The sequence below is a fragment of the Hyaena hyaena genome, unplaced genomic scaffold (genome assembly GCF_003009895.1).
Source record: "Hyaena hyaena isolate Hyena2069 unplaced genomic scaffold, ASM300989v1 scaffold_65, whole genome shotgun sequence".
Lineage (NCBI taxonomy): Eukaryota > Metazoa > Chordata > Mammalia > Carnivora > Hyaenidae > Hyaena > Hyaena hyaena.
Genome location: NW_024080697.1, coordinates 2175099 through 2195306, shown reverse-complemented (window position 1 = coordinate 2195306; position 20208 = coordinate 2175099). Strand labels below are relative to the sequence as shown.

Genomic DNA, 20208 nt, shown 5'->3' with positions numbered 1-20208 from the left:
TTATGGTTTATTTTTGAGAGAGAGAGAGAGAGAGAGTCAGTCGGGGAGGGCAGAGAGAAGGAGGCAGAGGATCCGAAGCAGGCTCTATGCTGACAGCACAGAGCCCGATGTGGAGCTCGAACCCACGAATGTGAGATCGTGGCCTGAGCTGAAGTCAGTTGCTTAACAGACTGAGCTAACCCAGGCGCCCCAGGCCTTTGTTTTAGGAATACTTAAAATCATCCAAGATCTGGGCTGCCTGGCTGGCTCAGTCAGTGGAGCATGCAACTCTTGATCTCAGGATTGTGAGTTCAAGCCTCATGATGGGTGTAGAGCCTACTTAAAAAAAAATAAAGTCAAAGACTCACTACCAAAAGTAAAATATTTAATGTAAAGTAAAACCAAATCATCCAAGACCCACACAAATATGCTCAATTGATTTTTTGACCAAGCTGGAAAAACCAGCCCAACGGAGGAAGGATCACCATGTGAAAGCCACCTGCTTGCTAGCAAACGGTGCTGGAGCAATGGCACATCAGTAAGTGAGAAAATGAACCACAGCATAAACCTCACTCTTCATACAAAGATTGATTCAAAATAGATCACAGACGTAAATGTAAAATGTAAAACTATAAAATCTCCCAGAGAGGTCTTTTAAAAACATTTGAAACAAAGGAGATGCTTCAATTTCAGCTGTAGGCAGTAAGAGGAGAACGACAAGACAGGGAGAGGTAGATGCCAGGCAGTGTGCTAACGACTTTCCAGGCTTTATAAAACTCGCTTAAACCTTTAACACTCCGAGCAGCCAGAGACTTTTACGCCTCATGTTACAGATGAGGCAACTGAGGCTGGGAGCGGCCCAGCAGCCCACCCCGCTGACGGCTCACGGAGTCTGAGCACTCCTCTGCTCGGGGTGTGCCGCTTGCCCTACATCTAGGGGGCTGCCTCTCTAAAATGGTCCATATTCGACATAATAAGACTTCCTTTTTCTTACACAAGATGGACCTTTAAAAGTGCCTAAACAAAGTGTGAACCCCGATAGAGGTGAAGAGCTGCCTGAATCAGGATCCCCGTCTCTCCTCCCTCTCCCTTCCCCCTCCACAGATAAGCAGCTAGGTTGACAGGCCTGTCCCTGACCCCCTGGAAGTCGTAAGTCAGGGAGTGGCCTTCAGTTCTAACAGTCTTTACATCTCGATCCCACAGAGGCAGGAGAGGACTTCCAAGAGAAACAGAGGCCCAAGCCTCCAGACAAGGGGACGTACCTGACACCTACGGGGACCTGAGACTCCGTGGAGGGCCTTCACGCGGTGGGGTCACTACCGAGGGAGAGAGTGCGCCTGTCTGTTACTTGGGAGTCCTCAGCTCTGCTCAGGTCCCCTTTTTACATGGCAAGGGGGGGCCTCATGATGGGGGGCTCCCGGTCAAGCAGGCTGCTCCTTGCCCGAGACCATGAAAGGCCAGCACAGAAACAGAAAGCCCAACACGGCGGGGGGGGTGAGAGGGGTGGGGGGGGTGTCAGCGGGCAGGTGTTTGCTCATTGCTCTCCTACTTGTCTCCACCTTCCTTCCTTCCTCATGATGTCGAGAGGGAAACAGAAATTCTCCGCGTTGCAGGACCTCTTCAAAGTGGACCTGCCTCTGAAAAGCTGGCTGGAAGGAGCTGTGCGGGTGTGGAAGGGTTAAGGCAGGTCCTGTGCTGCTGGCTCTTCTGTTAGGATCACTTTGAAAAGCCGCAGGGTTTACAGGAAGAGTGTGAGAGCAGCAGCTTTGCCAGCCAACATTTGGTTCCCATTACGGTGAATAATCTCTCTCCCCCCTCCCTGCCCCAACCCCCACCCTTCCTCTGCTTTTTCCACATTTTATATTAAAAGTACATCAAATACTTTTCTTCCCTTTTAATATTTTCCTTAAGCTTCCTTAACTCAGTGCTGGGCTCTGTGACTTTTCTGGTTATTCATTTCTTCAGGAGGGGGAAGGGTCAGGCTCCTCGGATGAAACCAGTCAAAAACAAAAGCAGGAGAGAAAAGCACCTAAGCAGCGTGGTGGAAAGAAGCTGACTCATGGAGATTCTTCCTGGTCTGAGTGGACATTATGAAAAGAAAGAGACCACTGAGAACCCTTCATCTTCCCCATCTGGGCCTGATCTCAGTTGTGGTCCTCCCCTAAAACAAAGCATCCCTGATATATCCAGAGATAGATTCTATTCTAACTTCATCATCAGTAAAAATGGGAGGGAGTTTGTGAAAAAGATGTGACAGATCCCAAGAAGAGACCAGAAGATCAATGGTGTAATGCTGGCAAAAGTGTGGAGAAGGGCATGCTTCTGTACTCCAGATCGGAGGCTATATTGGTAAAGCCTTTTGAGAGGGCAAATCAACAGTAACTATAAAAAATTCCAAGTATATGTAGCATTTGATCCAACAAATTCCACTTGGAACATACCTTATAGAAATACTTGGACAAGTGCACACAGATATATGTACAAGGTGTTCACTGCAGATACCTAAATTGAATACAACTTACTCTTTAATAGGAGAATGGTGTAATAAATTAGAGCACATTCATAATTTGGAAAAGTGCATAGTAGCTGAAAATACTTAAGTTTATATAAATAGACCAAAAAACATGGAGATGTTAGGAAGGAAAAAAGGTCTCAGAAAAACACATGGAAAAATACACAAATTAATCTTTTAATTGTGGCTATCTCTGAGGAGAGGGCTCTATGTCCTCACAATCTGTATATATTTGTTTGATTATTTCATGGTGTAGCTACATGTGTGTATTATTTTGTCCAACTAATTAAGTACGGCAATATTTCGGTCTATAGAAAATTGGAAAACATATAGTGATATGTATTATATATTTTATATTGTATTAATTACAATGTGTGTGTGTATACATACATATATTGCCCTCACCCCCCACCGTGGGTTTGCAGCAATGCGTGAACTGCATTGAACTGGAAGAAATTTGAAACTCAGAACATTTCTTCATTTCACAACATGTACCAAGTTGGATGTAGGTAAAAAGATAGTAGAAGGTATTATTAAGAGAACCCCCTCAGAAATTCAGACAAGAGAGAAAGAGATAAATAGGAGACAAGAAATGATAACTCTAAGAGGCCGAAAAGTTTCTAAAGGAATAGTTATGATCATGAACACAGTGAACACTGATTGAACAACACATGATATTATATGTATATAATACATGTATATTCCTCCCCCAAGGATGGGAGGAAGGGAAGCCTGTGTGCATGTGGTGGGGCTTATGCTAGGGGGAGGTAGTATGACAATACTAAACTTCCATCTCCTGATAGGAACTTAATAAATAATACATAAAATGAAAAGCCCAAAATGGCAGAATAAACATATGACTTACAAATATGAAGGTAAATAACAATTAAAAGAATAATTGAAAGCAAGTATCTCTGAGATATGGAAATTAAGGTTGTAGCAGGATTCCCATTTTCATTCTAAATCTTATAGAATTATTATTATTATTTTTTTAAGTAGGCTTCATGCCCAGTGTGGAGTCCAACATGGGGTTTGAACTCACGACCCTAAGATGAAGACCTGCGCTGAGATCAAGAGCTGATGCTTAACAGACTGAGCCACCCAGATGCCCCTAGAATTACTTAACTTTTAAAACAGGGTACCTGAATTATTGTGGGTGTCAACCTTCCAGGTGGCCCCCAGTGACGCTCCACCCCCTGGGGTTCCTATCCCAGCACCCTCTTCCCTGCTGCAAATAGAGATGGCCCATGTAAACAATAGGATGCAGCAAAAGCAGTGCACTTGAAGGACCTAAATGTTCAGAGCTAAAATGGTATCACTCTTAGAAGAAAACAGAGTACAAAAGCTTCATGACATTGGATTTGGCAATGCCCTCTTGGACACCAAAGGCACAGGCAATGAAAAAGAAAATGGAAATTTGTACTTCATCAAAATTATAAACTTCTGCATTTCAAAGGACACCATCAACAGGTTACCTATGAAGTGGGAAAAAATACTTGCCAGTCACATCTGATAAGGGATTAATAATGAAAATACACAGAGAACTCCTAAAATTCAGAAAAACAAAAAACCAAACTATTCTGTTAAAATCTTGAATAGGCATTTCTTGAAAGAAGATGTATGAATAAATGGCTAACAAGCACATGAAAGGACGCACAGCATGACAAATCACTAGGGAACCACAAATCAAAACCACAATGAGATACCACCTCCCACCCATTAGGATGGCTACTATCAAAAAAAAAAAAAAGAAAAGAAAAAAAGAAAATGCCAAGTGTGGGTGAAGGTGTGGTGAAACTGTAACCTTTATGCACTGCTGGTGGGAATGTAAAATGTTGCAGCTGCTGTGGAAAACAGTATGAAAACATTAAATATAGAATTGCCCTTCTACTCCAAGAAAACACCAAATGGCAGAGGTTGGGTGCGTGTGCTGAAGGAAACCTGGAAGCAGCGACCTGCATGGAGGTTTGGCCAACAGCTTCTGGAGTCACAGGTGTGCTGAGCCACAGAGCTCACCGAGGCAAGCCCGGGGACAAGCGTGGCACAAGTAGACTGGCGACTGCCAGGAGCTGGGGTAGAAAGAAGGGGCAGCTAGTGATGAATGGGTACAGAGTTTCAGTTTTGTAAGATGAAAGGGTTCTGGAAGTGGATGGTGGTGATGGCTGCACAATACTGTGATATACTTACTGCTATTGAGCTGCACACTTAACAATGATTAAAATGGTAAATTTTATGTTATGTGTATTTTACCACAATCAAAAAAATTTTTTTTAATGATGGTGTAGGACTTCTGAGGCTGGGTTGTAAAAGACATTGTGGCTTCAGTCTTTCTCTTGAGTCATTCATTCTGGGGAAAACCAGCTGCCATGTCAGGGGGACACGCAGGCAGCCCTGTGGCGAAGTCCATGTGGTGAGGAACTGAGGCCTCCTGCAAAGAGCCAGCATGACCTCAACATCCACGTGAGAGTGAGCCATCATGGAAGTGGATCCTCCAGCCCCAGACAAGCCTTCAGATGAGTGCAGCCCTCTCAGCCGCCATGTTAACTACAACCTCATGAAAGAGCCTGAGCCAGAACCAAGCAGTTAAACTGCTCTGTAATTCTTGACCCACAGAAACTGAGACAATAATGTTTATTGTTTTAAGCTGCTAAATCGGGAGATGATTTGTTACGCAGTTACGTGGATAACATATCTCAAAAGGACATGAAAACTAAGCTTGAAAGCACAGAGTGGCCTATTATCCTATCATAGCATGTATCAGGGTACATTATCAGGATGGTCTGCTGCCGAATTACAATGCCTCTCTCCACTAAAGCCTTAAGAGAGATTCTCAACGCTTCTGTCCTGAGAAAACTTCATAAATGTGGAAGTTTGATCAGTATGTAACATACACTTCACTACACATGTTAATACAGTGTTACAGCTCTGCCTGTGAGAAGACTGCTGAGCTGTTTGGATCCTGTGGCAGGGTGCAGACCAGGCTATATTTGCAAAACGTAAGAGAGAAAATGGGACATCAAGCTGGTACCAAATATAGATTGTATGTTTACTAGAGTATGAAGAAACTTTTCCTTGTGAGTGTAGTCAGGGCTGTAAATAAACAGTACTACTCAAACAGCCACACAGTCCTGAAAAATGGCCAGGTAGAGGACACTGTGAGATGCTGCTCTACTGGAATATGGATTCCACTGGGTAGAAGTCACTGGGCTGAGTACTGTTTTCAGTCTTCTAACCCCTTGGAGTGTGCGGAGCACGGTTCTAGTATGTGGAAGCGTGCTGCAAACACAAAAAGGTTTTTGTGCCACAGTAGGGCTTTGAGCCGCCCAGTGCTGGGGGCCCTCACTAGAGGACGCTGAAGCTCAGATCCTACAGATGGCAAGCGTGTTGGGTTACAGCATTCACCTTCCTTCAGTTACATTAAGTTAGTGGCTACTGTGTATCAGATGCTGCAGTAAGGGATAGGAGTATACAGATGTTCAAGCTTTTGCTTTAAAGGAGGGGGCAGGGACACCTGAGTGGTTCAGTAGGTTAAGCATCCAACTTCGGCTCAGGTCATGATCTCACAGTTTATGGGTTCGAGCCCCACATCAGGCTCTGTGCTGACAGCTCGGAGCCTGGAGCCTGTTTCGGATTCTGTGTCTTTCTCTCTCTCTGTCCCTCCCCCACTCACACTCTGTGTGTGTGTGTGTGTGTGTGTGTGTGTGTGTGTGTCTTAAAAATAAACATTAAAAAATTTTTTTTAAATAAAAAAATAAAGGAGGGGGCAGAAGACATGAAATTGAACTATATCACAAGGTGAAAGTCACAGGCAAGCATGCTGCCTCTGTGCCAGACGACTGGAGAAGGTACACAGGGTAATGGTTAGCACTGGGCTGCATCCAGAATGACTGAAAGAGTTCACCAGATATGAACGGGGAAGAGAAGGTGGAAACATTAGGTGTAAAGACCGAGCAATGTTAAAAACGCACCCTCCCCTGACTCCTTCAGCTGACGCTAGTGAGCAGGGCAGACACTGGGATAAACTCTCCTTAGAATGGAACACTTAATTTTCCCTCCCCATTCCCAACCATCCCCTACTTGCATGCCAAGGTCTCACAACACAAGCTCTTCCACACTTCTCTGGTTTCACCCAAGTCTCTGCCGTTTTCACCTGGTAAAAAATAATAATCTATCCCCTGCAAAGCCTACTCTGGTTTTCTTCTGATGGAGCTTATTCCTCAAGGCTCCAAGATGCCTTTTATTGGTATGTTTTTTTGGACTGTAACTGGTTGTTGTTCTTGTTTGGCTGTTATTTATTTTTTAAATGTATTTAAAACCAAGTTAGTTAACCTATAGTGGAATAATGTTTCAGGAATAGCGTGCTGTGACTATTCCTCATAGTGACTGTTGCTTACCCACTTGGACCAACCTTTCCGGCATTGCATTCATCATTCTGGTCTTTCCCAGAGCCTGGCAACATCACACTCATGTAATGTTTGCTGAATGAACAAATGTGCAAGGAAATGAGCATTCCTCTCTCTGGGGTGGTCTTAGGTTCCGCCCAAAGAAATGAAACTAGAATAAGCCTTTGGAGGAGTTAGAGGGATTGAATGAAAAAGTCATCAGGAAAGAAAATCTGAAGCCCTGGGTTCTAGTCCTTACTTTACCACCAGGTAGGGGCAAGAATTTGCAAAAACCAGCTAACTTCCATCTTTTCTTAATGTTTATTTATTTTTGAGAGAGAGAGAGAGAGAGAGACACACACATACAGAGCACAAGTGGGGTAGGGGTAGAGATAGAGGGAGACACAGAATCTGAACTGTCAGCACAGAGCCCAACAAGGGGCCTGAATCCACAAACCGCAAGATCATGACCCGAGTGATACTTGGATGTGAACGGATTGAGCTATGCAGGCACCCCCCCAACTTCAATTTTTAATACCTGCAAGGCAGGGTATGGACAAATGGCCTGGAAATGATTATAGTAGTTCCCATTTACTGAGCTCTATGGGAGCTCTATGGGAGCTCTACGAGAGGCACTGTGTGAAAGTACTTTTCTTATGTCATTTAATTTTCATTTGCTCCTCAGAATATCCCTACAAGGTAGGCGTTATGTCTTCATTTAGATAAAACAGCATTAGATTCAAAGGGCTTGCCCTGAGTGACATAGCTGGTAAGTGGCTAAAACAAGGAGGGATCCAAATTGGCCTGCCTCTGAAATGCCTGCTCTCAAATACCCGGTCATCACATTTAAATGTGAGATCTTCGATAATTAAATAAAAAGGAGTTTGGGCCTTCTCGAGCCATATGACAGCCGTAAAGAATGGCTGTACCTGTCCATCTACTAAAGGTGATGGGGACTGGGTGACAGGTGAGGCATCAAACTTCAGAGTCTCAAAAGGAGGAACAGTCTTTCTGGATGAAGTCTGAGCTCAGAAAAAGGAGGAAAATGCAGGAAGAGACGTCACCGAAGGGGGGACTAAAGGGATAGCCTGGCAGAGAAGCGAGGGCGAAGACAGGAAAATGGGAAGGGTCCCCAGCGGGCTGCCGCTGAAGGTGTGGAGCTGGGCAGAGGGACGATGACAAGAGGCCCGCGCTGCTGTGGGCAGAGCTGCGGGAGGTCCGCTGGGACGGCCAAGCCACCCTCAAGTGGGAAAGGGCATGGGTCAACCTTGCTTTGCTAAGAACAGATGGGCTGAAAGAGAAAATGCAGCCCGGGCCTGAGGGGAGAAGCAGGGAGAGACTAGGAAGAAAAATAATGGCCCCACAGGTCTGAAAAAGAACCTGCAGACTGCAAGAGAGGTGATGACAGAGAGGGCCTGGAATGGCCCATTTTGTGCTTTAAACTCGTGCCAAGCTGAGTAATGCAGGACGGAGCTGGTGATCTGCCTCAGCTCTGGGGGAGGTCAGAATGTGTGTCAGCAGCAGGATACACAGACATCACTATTCTATCGTGATAGGCATTACTAATACCAAGGAGACCCACACGTATGCAGACCTTTAGTTTACAAAGCGCGTTCACATATATGAAGCCAGCACAGCGCCGAGACAACCCAGGCACCATCAGTTCCCACATGGCAAAGTGAGGCTTCAGTTTTGTCACATGACTTAGCCCAAGTCAGGAAGTTCCAGGTCGACGTTCCTGGTCCCGGGTTCTTGGTGTAGGAGTAAAATCTAGCCTTTGCCTTTTCAAGACTTACACCTCAGGAGATAAAGAACAAAGGCATAAAAGTGAATAAATAATTACCTAGAGGAGCAAGTACTATACTCCAGAAGGCGGTGGAGTCCAGAAGAAGGACCATGTTTAGGGGCGGCTGGAACAGGCTGGAGGTGACCGCACACTGGACGGAAGGGAAAAGACATTATGAAGCGGGGAAGCAGGGAGGGCTCCGAGGGCGCTCTGCCTGTCCAGTCCCTCCGGCCAGCACAGCAGTCGCAGGGCAATCGTGTTTAATAACCGTGTACTGCTGACACTGTGCTAAGTGGTCAAGATCCAATGGTGAACAAGAAACGTACTTCAAGACCAAGAGTCAGGGTTGCTCGCTGGGGGCCGTCCTCCGTGCTTCTGGAAAAGGGAGATGCTCTACTCCCAGAGTGACAACCCAATCCATCAGAAGAATTAGGACCTCCAGTTTCTCAAAACTTAACTACTTTCCCGAAATAGAAGAGGCCTCTGTTTGCCTCTTCTTTGGCAGGTAGTCAGAAGGGGTCAGAGCCGAGAAGGGAAAAGTGAGGGAGCATTCAAGTAGCCTGCTCACAGCGGAGTCACGCAAAAAGAAAAGGCGAGAGGGCTGTGTTCAGCAACTTACTGCACAGTTTTGTATTTACGCTCCCAACATCCAAGCTCCCATTGTGTATACGATGCACATATAGGAAAGGAAAAATGCGATATGGGAACAGGGTGAGAGAGGCTGCAAAGTGCTGAAACAGCATACCTGGCAGCTGCTGAAACGAAACTTCAAAGATTTGGCTTCTTTGAAAAGCCATCAGGCAGGACCCCACCCACTCCCCCTGCTAGCCACGGCTTCCCTGGGAGCTAGTACACGTAACCACTTCCGCATGTTTGGCGCCGTTCCCCAGGGCTATAGCAGCTCCACAAGCCAAGTCAGAACTGCCAGCCAAGCAGGTGGGGGGAGGAGGACCGGGGCAGGGGGGCTGGGGCAGCGTGGGCAAGCAGGACCTCTCCCCAGTATTTAGCCACGGGCATATCTCAGAAAATAAAAATGCTACCGTTGGGATCTGCTTAAAATGCCCCTTCCTCTCGGTCAGCACGGCTCCGATAGGTTAGACACTAGTAATCCAGAAGCTATAGGCTTTAGAGATTCCCAGGGCTTTAGAATATGCCCCTCCCAGCACCACAAATTAGTTCAAGAACAGCATCTGTGGTAAATCTCTAGATCTAAACAAAAGAGGCTTGACATCTACAGAAGGGCCTGAGAGGAAAATCAAGAATATGCCTTTCTTGGAAACTCATTCCTTTTTATTTTTTTAATCCACTGACCAAGTTTGGGTCCTTATCACATCTTCTGCACCAACCATCTAGTCCTGTGCTATTTAATAAGGTAGTCACGAGCCCTACATGGGTTTTGAGCATGAGATTTACTGAGGACTTTGTGCAGGGTACTGTAAGTATGTAAAAATGTGTAAGACTTGATGTCTGCCCTCAAAAAGTTTACAATCTAATATGACAAGGGAGATGAATATACAAAGAACCAGACTACAGGGAGGGATGGTAAGTGTCATTGCGGAGGTAAAGAAATGATATTTGAACAGGGAGTAGAGAGATGGTGGCCTGACATTATGCCTCTGCAGATCAACCACTCAGGTAGGGGGTGCCAGTAAGTCTATCAGATGAAGGGCAGTGAGGAGAGAGAACTGCTATAAAGAACACCAAAAAGTGGAACACCATAAAAACACACATGTAGCAAACACTGTAACTCATTACGCAATCAATGTGGAAAGGCTGGAGTAAAGAGACAGCTAGCCCATTGTGAGCTGTCCAAGATGGTGGACACCCTTCCACTCCAACCGTCTTCTAGGATTGGCTCTTAAGGCTCCTTCCCGAGGGTTAGGTGAGGTGGGGAGAAGGATGCGGGAAAAAGTTCTCTGCCATTTCCTCTTCCATACTTGCCTCACCCCCCAGATGAAGGAGGGCCTCTTGCTTGTAGAGACTTTTTATTTTGGAGAACATGCAAGAACTGAATAGGGTCCAAAGCAATAAAGACCTGATGGCTTGGGAAGCGCGGGGCAGGGGGTGTTGTGAGTTTTAAGCTCAGTGGAGGATCTAGGGCTTTTTCTTCCTTAGTGTTCAGTTCACTAGGGCAGGAAAGGCCCCAAATTTCCATTCTCTATGAATTAAAGCACTTAGCCTGAGCTTCCTTTGAATTCTAGCTTTTAGGAACACGAGTCCAGTAGGTGAGGAGGAAAGTGAAGGAAGAGAAATGCTAAGGGCATCTGCACCAGGAATAGGGAAGACTGCAGAAAGGTGGCCCTGAGCGGAGCCCTGTAGGAGACTGGGGTATGGACCCATGCAGATGCAGGTGAGGGGCAGATATCTGTCTGCTCACTCCTTTACATGTAAAGTCCTTAAACAGTCATTTAATATTTGTTCCTACTGCTTACCAAGGCACTGGGATACAAGAGTGAACAACAGACAACTTACACTTCGGTGAAGGAGTGACAGTGAGTAAAGAGTAAAGGAATAGAGTCCGCGCTATTGGGCGCTACATGCAAGGAAGTCCTAGGGCAAATACACCAGGCTTATTTCTGATCCATTGAGTTTGGCTGGAACTGCACTGTGAGGAGAAATAAAACTGGAAATGTAGTTTGGGACCAGAGGCAGGTGTGTATTTTGGAAATCAGGCCAAGTTTCTGTTTGTTTTTCTTGTCGTTTTTTAAGACTATGGTGCATTAGGTTTTTTGTTTCTTCCTTAAAAATTTTAATGATCAGAGAAAATATCAACGAGAACATCTTTAAATAAAGAGTTTAAAAAAGTAAATAAAATGCGTCAGAAAGACTTAGATTTGAGAGGGAGGAGCCAAACTGTGCCATATTTGTTGGCTACCTTCTCCATCCTTATCAATCACAAAGCCAGTATTTTATTTTGCTCCCTGATTTTTTCCTATAACTTCTCACTTACCTTTGAAGTGGAAGACAGCAGAAAGTATGATCAATGATATCTGCTAAGTTCCCAACACCAACTTCTAGACTTTTCAGCTCTATGAACTGCAAAATCTTCTGTACAGCTACAGCCAGCTTGATTTTAGTTTCTATCTCCTGAAACTCACTAAGTGTTTTAACCAATGCCTGGTATTTTGAACAGAAACATTCTGCTTCAGCCCGATTGGTTCCCATTCCCTGCCCCTTACAAATGCTTACAACACTTTGCCCATTACTCCCTCGTCTCCTGTCCTTCACCGGCCCACAGCCTATACACAGTCCAGGACTGAATTTACACCTTACCTGAAACCCTTCCTCTGCAGAGCCTCCTCTTTTCACCAGTCTTTAGTACCTGTTCTGAATTCTGACTCCTCCGAACCTAAAAGCCCTCTTTTAATCACTCACTTTGCATTTTATGTGCATAAAGTAAACAAACATTTAGGTGGTATTCATTAGACTCACCAGCTGAACTGTCACCTATAACTTTGCACAAGTGTGAATCACATTACTTTGATCCTTGAATAGTGTTGACACAAAGTAAATGTGCAATCACCTCTTAATTTATTAGTTATTAGCCTCTCTGCCCATCTATGCCTCCTCTGCCCTTCAATATTCAGCTCATGTGTCTTTCCTTTCCCATGGGCCTTTCGCCAGCTTCTCCAGTCAGTGATCAATTTCTCCTCTGAACTCATACCACCTACAGAATAATCCTGTCCTTCTACAATCAAGTATGTATTGTTTCATAGTCCTTGCATTAATAGGACTATTCGTTTTCCTCCTTGAGAACAGAGACCCTGTCTAATACCTCCTTCAGAGCTCAGCCCAGTGGTCTTGTGTTTAGGAAATAGTAAATGCGTGTTAACTTTTTGGGGAGAACATTGTTTTAACAACTACCAGATGAAGCCATTTCCTAGCTGGAACACTACTTGATGCCGGTTCCACCTTTCCCCTTATTCAGATATTTCAATACACTAATGATTTGGTGAAGAAGGTAACAAAACTTTTCTTTCAGGGGCTGGTACTTCAAATGTGTTGGGTTCACGTAGCTAAGTGTGATATTTGAGAACACTAATGATATATAGGCAGATTCTGTCATCTACTCAATTTTCGTTGGTGCAAAGTTTCAGAAGAACATAAGTCGATTCCTCTAGCCTTTAAGTGCATCCCATTTATTAACCCCTTTATGGTTTCCTTACCTGCTATGCCAGAAAGCCTGCTTTTCTCATCTAAATCCTCCTGGATCGTAGTCCCGTTACTGAGATGCACCCATATTTCATTTTCATCACAGAAAGATAGTAAAACTTGTTTTCAAGAACCAGGCCAAGTGTGGATTTTGATTATTGGCTTTGAAGCCAAATTAATACAAGTTTTATTTAGCCTGATAAGCCAAAACATGAAAGCCAAAAACATCCCTTTATGACATCTGAAGCAGAATGGTCCGATTAAGACAAGAGCTCTACTGTTATTATGAACCCCAGAGGCCTGCCATATGAAGTGACATTTTGAATTCCTAGGCTCTCATGTACTGCCTCTCTCCCTCCTCCGGCTTTCCTTGCATCCACCAAAGAACACTTGGCTCCACATTTAAATGCCTTTTTAGGGGCGCCTAGTGGCTCAGTTGGTTAAGTGTCCAACTTTGGCTCAGGTCATGATCTCGTGGTTTGTGAGTTCGAGCCCCGTGCCAGGCTTTGTGTTGACAGCTCAGAGCCCGGAGCCTGCTTCAGATTCTGTGTCTCTCCCTCTCTCTGCCCTCTCCCACTCATACGGTCTCTCTCATAAATACATAAACATATAAAAAAAAAAAAATAAATGCCCTTTTAGCTTCTCTTAGGTATCTTTTTTAGGGGCATTTTCACATATGTAATCAACATTTTAATTTATGGATACTGACTTCACAATAAAAATAAATCATGTAAACCTCAGTGTTATGATCAGGTATACCAGTTTCCCCTACCATGTACCTAATCCAAGCATTAAACAAAGTGGTGTAGGAATACTGTGTTCTCAGTAAGTCTAATTTTACATTTCTGTCTTTTCTAGAAAGAGAACTAAGAGTTATCAAGAGCCTATACCGAAACCAGAACCTAAACCAAAACTTTCCTTCTCGAAGCAGCTGCGAGGGAAGAGAGGCTCCTTACTCCTTGTCAGATGCTATCAGTCTATTGTTTTCTTTTATTAAAACACAGATACAGGGAGTTTTTCCTTTTTCCTCTTAAATCCTAGAACTTAAAAAAGCAATGACTTCTTAGTTGTACTTGGTTGGTAACATGTTGAAAGTCTTAACAGAAAGAAGCATGGAGGAGGGGACAGGGCGGGATCTTCAGCTAAAGGTTCAGGGGAGCTGGCTGGTCTTCCTTCTAAAAATTCGTGGAGTCGACACTAAGTAGGCTTTAAAACTGGATCACCAATGTCTCTCTACATGAGCTGGAAAGAAAGATATAGTGTTTCTTTACTACTGTGAGTCTTTCCAAGCTCTTTCAAAGCTCGTCAACAGAGTTAACTTGGAAAGATGGAAGATGACAGAAAAACCATATGAGAATTTAAACCGAATTACGAATTGAGTAACTGATCAAATTTCTTAATTCGAGAAAAGGAGCCTCATTCAGCTTAATATGTGAATCTTTGTCATTCAGGCCCGTTAAAACCAAAATAATCACCAACTGTGGACAGATATAAAATTATAAAGTGAACATAAGATACAGTCTCTCCTCCAACAATGTTTCTTGTGCACTGCTGGTTCACCTATGCGCCTGGGTGTTAATCCTAAGGAAACGCAAGGTGGTTTCTCTTTGCTACTCTGGAGGGCAGGGGAGGAGGCTGGCTGAAGGAAGCCTGCACTGGCACACACACCACAAAGCAACCTGCATTTTGGCCTGCAGATAAGAAAACACCTACTTCTTCCACTCCTGATATGAGGCCCAAACACTCCCAAATGTACTTTGCCCAGGCCCTGCTGTGATGTCCGGCCAGCTATCTCTCACACACGGCCTAGCGTTACCAACATTCCTTCAGGAGGCAGAAGCCCAATCGGTCTGGCCTTGGCACAAACACCTGTGGCACTCGGCTCTCCCGGTGAATGAAGAACTGTAGAATCTGTCACAGAGTTTGAACCGACACAGAGCATAACCCTGGAGAGGTTATGTGTCTGGCTGAGAAAAGAAGCAGAGGAATTTGAGATAGAAGTACAGGCCTTTGTCATTCACGTGCTGAAGAAACATTTTCCTCAAGGGGAAGAGACTGGTAAGAACTAAGACTCCGCAGGAGGAAGGCCAGGTTGACTTTATTTTGTGGGAAAGGAAGAAGGAGAACAAGACGTGAAATATCACTTCTACAGAACTCTGAACATGAGTTTCTTTTTTTTTTTTTTTTTAGGCCCCCCTAAAAGTGGTTTCTTTTTGTGATTGTGCTCTTTGGCTAGAGAGTGTTGTTTATATAACAGTATAAAGTACAAAATTATAAGCTCCAAACTCCTCCAGAGAAAAGCTCTCCCAAAGCTCGACCCCCAGGATAGACGGAAAATATGAGTGTTTACTGGCTGGAACATAGAGCTGCAGTGGAAACTTCAACATTCAGAAGAAGATAGCAGAGAGGAAGGGCCTGTTGAGTAGGAAGAAGTCACCCTTCAACAAAGGGGTCAGAGGAAAAGGAAGAGTCTCCAGTTGGCCACACTCTGATGCCTTCCCTTCTTCGGCTGGAAAGGCTACATGTCTGCAATCCAGCCCCGGGAGCACACCACACATGGGTGATGACCAGTTTCCTCCATACTAGATAAGAAACCAAGTGGGTAGCAATATCCTACCCCATCAAGTCCAGTTTTAACTTTCCCTTTTTTTCTGGGAAGAAAACGAAATGTTATCAAGAACCTACCACTAAAATCAGGCACTAAACTGGCTGCTTTCACATACACAAACTCAATTAAATCTTAGAACTACTTAATGAGGTAGGTATCATTTGCATACCTAAGCAGATGGGGAAATTGTGGCCCAGAGAAACAAAGTTACTTGCCCAAGGTCACATACCTAGGAAGGCACACCCAGGTCTGTCCAACTCAATAGTCCCTCCTCTTTCTATCACATCATGCCATCTTCCTCAGAGGGGCCAATGACCCCCTTTCCTATAAAGTTAACATGTAAAGAAACAAAAGCATTTAAAGGACTAGGCTGAGAATAATCCCCCTACAGAGAGGCAGAGGATAGGAGCAAAACATTGCCGTTTTAATCACTAAGTAAAATTTGTGCGGAACTAAGGAGCACTCTTTTAAATCCTTACAATACTTACTTCATTACAGTAAAAAACACCTAACTTTAAATTTGCCACCTAATGATTTCTGTGTGTATTAAGTATAGTCACTGTTGTGCAACCGATCCCTAGAACCTTTTCATCTTTGCAAAACTGAAAATCTGTAGCTATTAAATACTAATTCCCTCCCCACTCTTCCCACAGCCCCTGGCAACCACCTTACTACTTCCTGTTTCTAGGACTACTTTAGCCACTTCATATGGATGGAATGATACGGTATTTGCCCTTTTGTGCTGGGCTTATTTCACTTAACATAATGGCCTCAAGGTTCACCCATGTAGAGGTGACCGGAAATTGCCCAGGCCAGAAAATTTAAATCATTGTTATGTGCCATTTGACACGACTCTGCAATTTTTTCACGTGTCTATGGCTCCCTTTCTCTGACAGATGGTGACCTCTTAGTGATCGAAAACCATGTTTTCCAAATCTTTTAGACCATACCCAGCACCCAGGACGACATCGAGAACGTGAAAGCTACATCACGGACAGTAAGCCCTGTGAGATCAAGTACTCTTCTGTACTTATCATGACTCCCCGGCACGTGACCTAATTCCTGGCACATAGAAAATGAATAAGATGTACTTTTTTCAAAATACCAAACTCGATTATTTCTGAGGGCTGATTAAGAATGAAAAGATGGGAAGTCAGAGACCTGACTCTCCAGCAACATTTGGAAGGAATAATCTAAAGGAAGTGAGAAAAGCGTTAGCTAAATGGAATCAAAATATCTGAAAAACTTGCTCCTAAAAATTACTAGACTCTTTATAATTTATTTCTGGAGAGTAAGAAGGCAAAGGGACAGAGTGACATGAAATCTAGCCCAGATCTCTCAGATTTGGTGCTTCACTGTACTCCATTTCCCCATACGGAATTTAGAGTTGTGACACACAAGCTATTCTCCAGATCGGGGGTCCCCAGGGAGAGTACCCCAAGCTCACAATGTCTTCCCCGGTCACAAAAAGGAGAAACAAACTCCCGGCTGTGCTTTCCACCTCCCCAACCTTTAATATCGAGGAACAGACAAATCCCCAGGTTGCATGTGTGAAAAAGCCAGAGATGGATAAAAATAATTCAATGACAAATGCTGGAAAAACATACAAAGGGGCAGAAGCCAGACATTCGTGGGATTCCCTGACAGCTCGATCCACAAGGAAGGGTTGGACTGGAAAAAAACAGGGCCTCAGGCTCCTGCCAAGCCGTCTGAGGCCCTGTCCTTCCCAAATCATTCCGAGCAGCCGCCAAGACTTTACAGTAACCCTTCCAGGTCTCACAAAGAAAGATGCACTGTGAACCCACTGAGCCCTCATCACCTAGAAAATGCCTCTCCCCGACATGAGCCAACACCAGGCAAGGCTGGCAGTGCTGAGATGCCTCTGCTTATCACTTCTGGCCCTGAACCATGCCCCCATGCGCCGAAGAAATGTATAGTTAAAAGGCAGCCAGAAAAATCCTACCCATCTCACTAGCTAAAGAAAAGCTGAAATACCCAGCTTTCGGCATCTAGAGACCGAAACTGATCCCTTTAAGAAAAAAGAGGTCATGGACACTTGGTACCTGCATCCCAGAGGCCCTAGTGTCTAATTTGAAATCGGCCTCGCTTGGAGGTACACCTCACTCAGGCTTCTAAACATGTGACTGATTTTGGCCCTGACTACCTTCTCTTCTGGAGAATGGCCTGCAATTAATCTCACTTATTACCTCTGAAAAGTAACAACAGAGGAATGGCTGGCCAAGTCCAGCTCCAGAGCGCCTAGGGAACTGCAAGCTACACGGCCAGGCCTCAGACTGTCTGGGCAAGTCGTGGGCTCTCTGCCTTCCTCTCCCACAACAAAGCTTGAGCAGGGACTCCAGACAGACCAGAGGAACCAGGGGATTTGAGGAGCTGGGCTGAGCTCACACTGACCCAATGGGAGACGACAGCCCTGGGGCTACGTTTGGGGTGGTTTCAAAACAGCGGGGGGAAGAACAAGGTTGTCTGGTGAAAACTTGTGTGATCCATAAAATTGAGAACAATAGCAACACCACAGGGAAATGAAAAATAACACTATTTGCAGAGTGCTCGTGAGTCACCAGTTTTCATTCCTGTGGCTACCAAGTCACTGAGTCCTCCAATATGCACACGAGGAGCACAGCCAGCAATGGATTCTCTTTACGTCTTGTTACTGTTTACAGGACGGCGCCTGGTTTGGTGAACTGTCAGAGCTTACCGGCGCTGGAATCTGCTGCTGCTATAGCAGATGAACTAGCAGAAGTACCTCGTACCTAGCACCCACTTCCAGGGAGATCGGAGTGCCGTGGGGACATGCTGAAAGCTCTCAAAAACAGCCCAATAAAAAGAATTAAATCGATAGGTTAGGGTCCCTTCTTGTCAAAACCAGGAATAAAACTCACATCTCTAAGCTATTCATCCCATATTCATTGTACTCAGTCACACTTGCTGCTAAGAGAGGGACAACAAGAGACCAAGTAACCACAAAACAGTGACTTTGCCAGGTGAAAATGGAAACTGGGGCACGGTACTGTGTGGAATGCCTGCTGGAAGGGTCTGGCTGGGGCCTGTGACACCGCCAGGTCTGGAAGGAGCTTGGAGAACTCACTCAGCACCGCGTTAGGGTGGGCACCTCTGGGAATTCCACACGGAACGGGAATTCCCAAGCTGAGCCCCCAGAGGTTACGTGGGGGCAGAGGAGGGTTCCCAGGGTTACCCTGCGCTGAAATGGGACCTAAAAACTGGTCCTTAAGCTTGAAGAGCAGGTAACAAGAGGGCTGCTATGGGTACAACTAACCCAAACTGGCAAAGGCCAGAGGACTCTCTGGTGCCAGTGACTCTCAAGTCGGTGGCACGCTGTGCTGTTTTCCTGTAGCTCACAAGCACGGTCTGGCGGGGAGAAAACGACTCACAGTGCTGAACGGACTCCCACATCCTTCTGGGTCTCAGCACTGACAAACAGGTGCTACCAAAAGAAGGCTCGAAACCCAGCCATCATTTTCATGGGAAAAAAAAAATCTCCCTCGCTTCATCTACAAGTCGACTTCTCCAAGCCATGTAGTTTTGACATTCTGTTTGTAGTATGGAAAATGGTTACAGCCTTGTCGTATAGATAGAAAATACACTCCAGATTGCAGGGGGAAATGTTTTCCACAGAAACACGGCTCTGATTATAAAATGAAAATGGAATATTTGGAAATATTTTATATGGAAAATAAAGCTCTATGGTATAAACAGAATTTCTTTTTTACGACTTATGTTTTAGGAATGTGGTTATTCTGTAGATTGTAAATCACCCAACGACAGACTTTGGTGAAGAGAACTTTGTGGGAGGGTGTCTCGTCTCAAGCAGCCCTGCCTCTTGGTCCTCAACTCTTTATACTTCTCGGCTAAGATGATTCTCTTCACCCTTGACCACAACGATCACTGGTATGAAAGACTCTGTATTCAAGCATGATGTAATGTGCTTATGTTTATGTTGTTTCCTGGGCAGAGTCTCTGCTTCCCAAATTAGTTCCTTCAGTAATGATTCTAACACCAACAGACACTTCAACAACAGAGAGGTATCTCCTTCATGTCCAAGTCTTTGGTCTCCCTCCCACCTTTGAGGCAAGGCCGCATGCTGAGAGCTGGCCTGCTGGCAGAGGCCGGAAGTGCTGGCACCGGGATGGGGACTCAGTGGGGCACCTGTGCCAGACTTCCTTATTTGGAGGGAACAATATCTTTATTTGGCGGGAACAGAATACTTCATGGGAACAGTCACATTCCTCTCTAGCTCACTTCACTCAGGGACAGATGCAATTAAGCCCATATTTAATAGCCATGAAGGCAAGATGTACTAGGAATCCATTTCTTACGTTTTGTTGTTTTTTTTTTTAAATAGGAGACTTAAAATATGGCTTGAGACTAGAATTCAATACAGTGGTTCATTTTTAATTCAGAAGTTGCTTACTTTATGGTCAGAATCTACTTGGGTTTTATCGTCTGGCACTTCGCTCAACTACATAAAGGAAATTTCCTTCCCACTTCCCAAATGAACATTGTCCAGGGAGGGTGTTTGAGTTTAATTATAAAACCTAGATGAAACCAAAGTTACTGAAATGCAGTGTAGTACAAGGAAGAGGAGACAAGGAGAAAATGTCAAAAATCAAAAAAATGAAAATGTTGACGACAGGTGAGGATTAAACATAGTTTAAATTCTCCCACTTTCACCCCCGAGTGAGCTTACTGAACTGTATCAGAAATTTCCTTTGCCTTTGATTTGCCCACGAACTGTCTTACAAATAAACGG

General features: G+C 44.7%; 1 protein-coding gene across 8 annotated transcripts in view; it reads right to left on the bottom strand.

The window, feature by feature from the left end:
* Positions 1–20208, bottom strand: part of TTLL5 (tubulin tyrosine ligase like 5) — a 286366-nt gene that overhangs the window by 122109 nt on the left and 144049 nt on the right. The gene's annotated exons all lie outside the window — the stretch shown is intronic.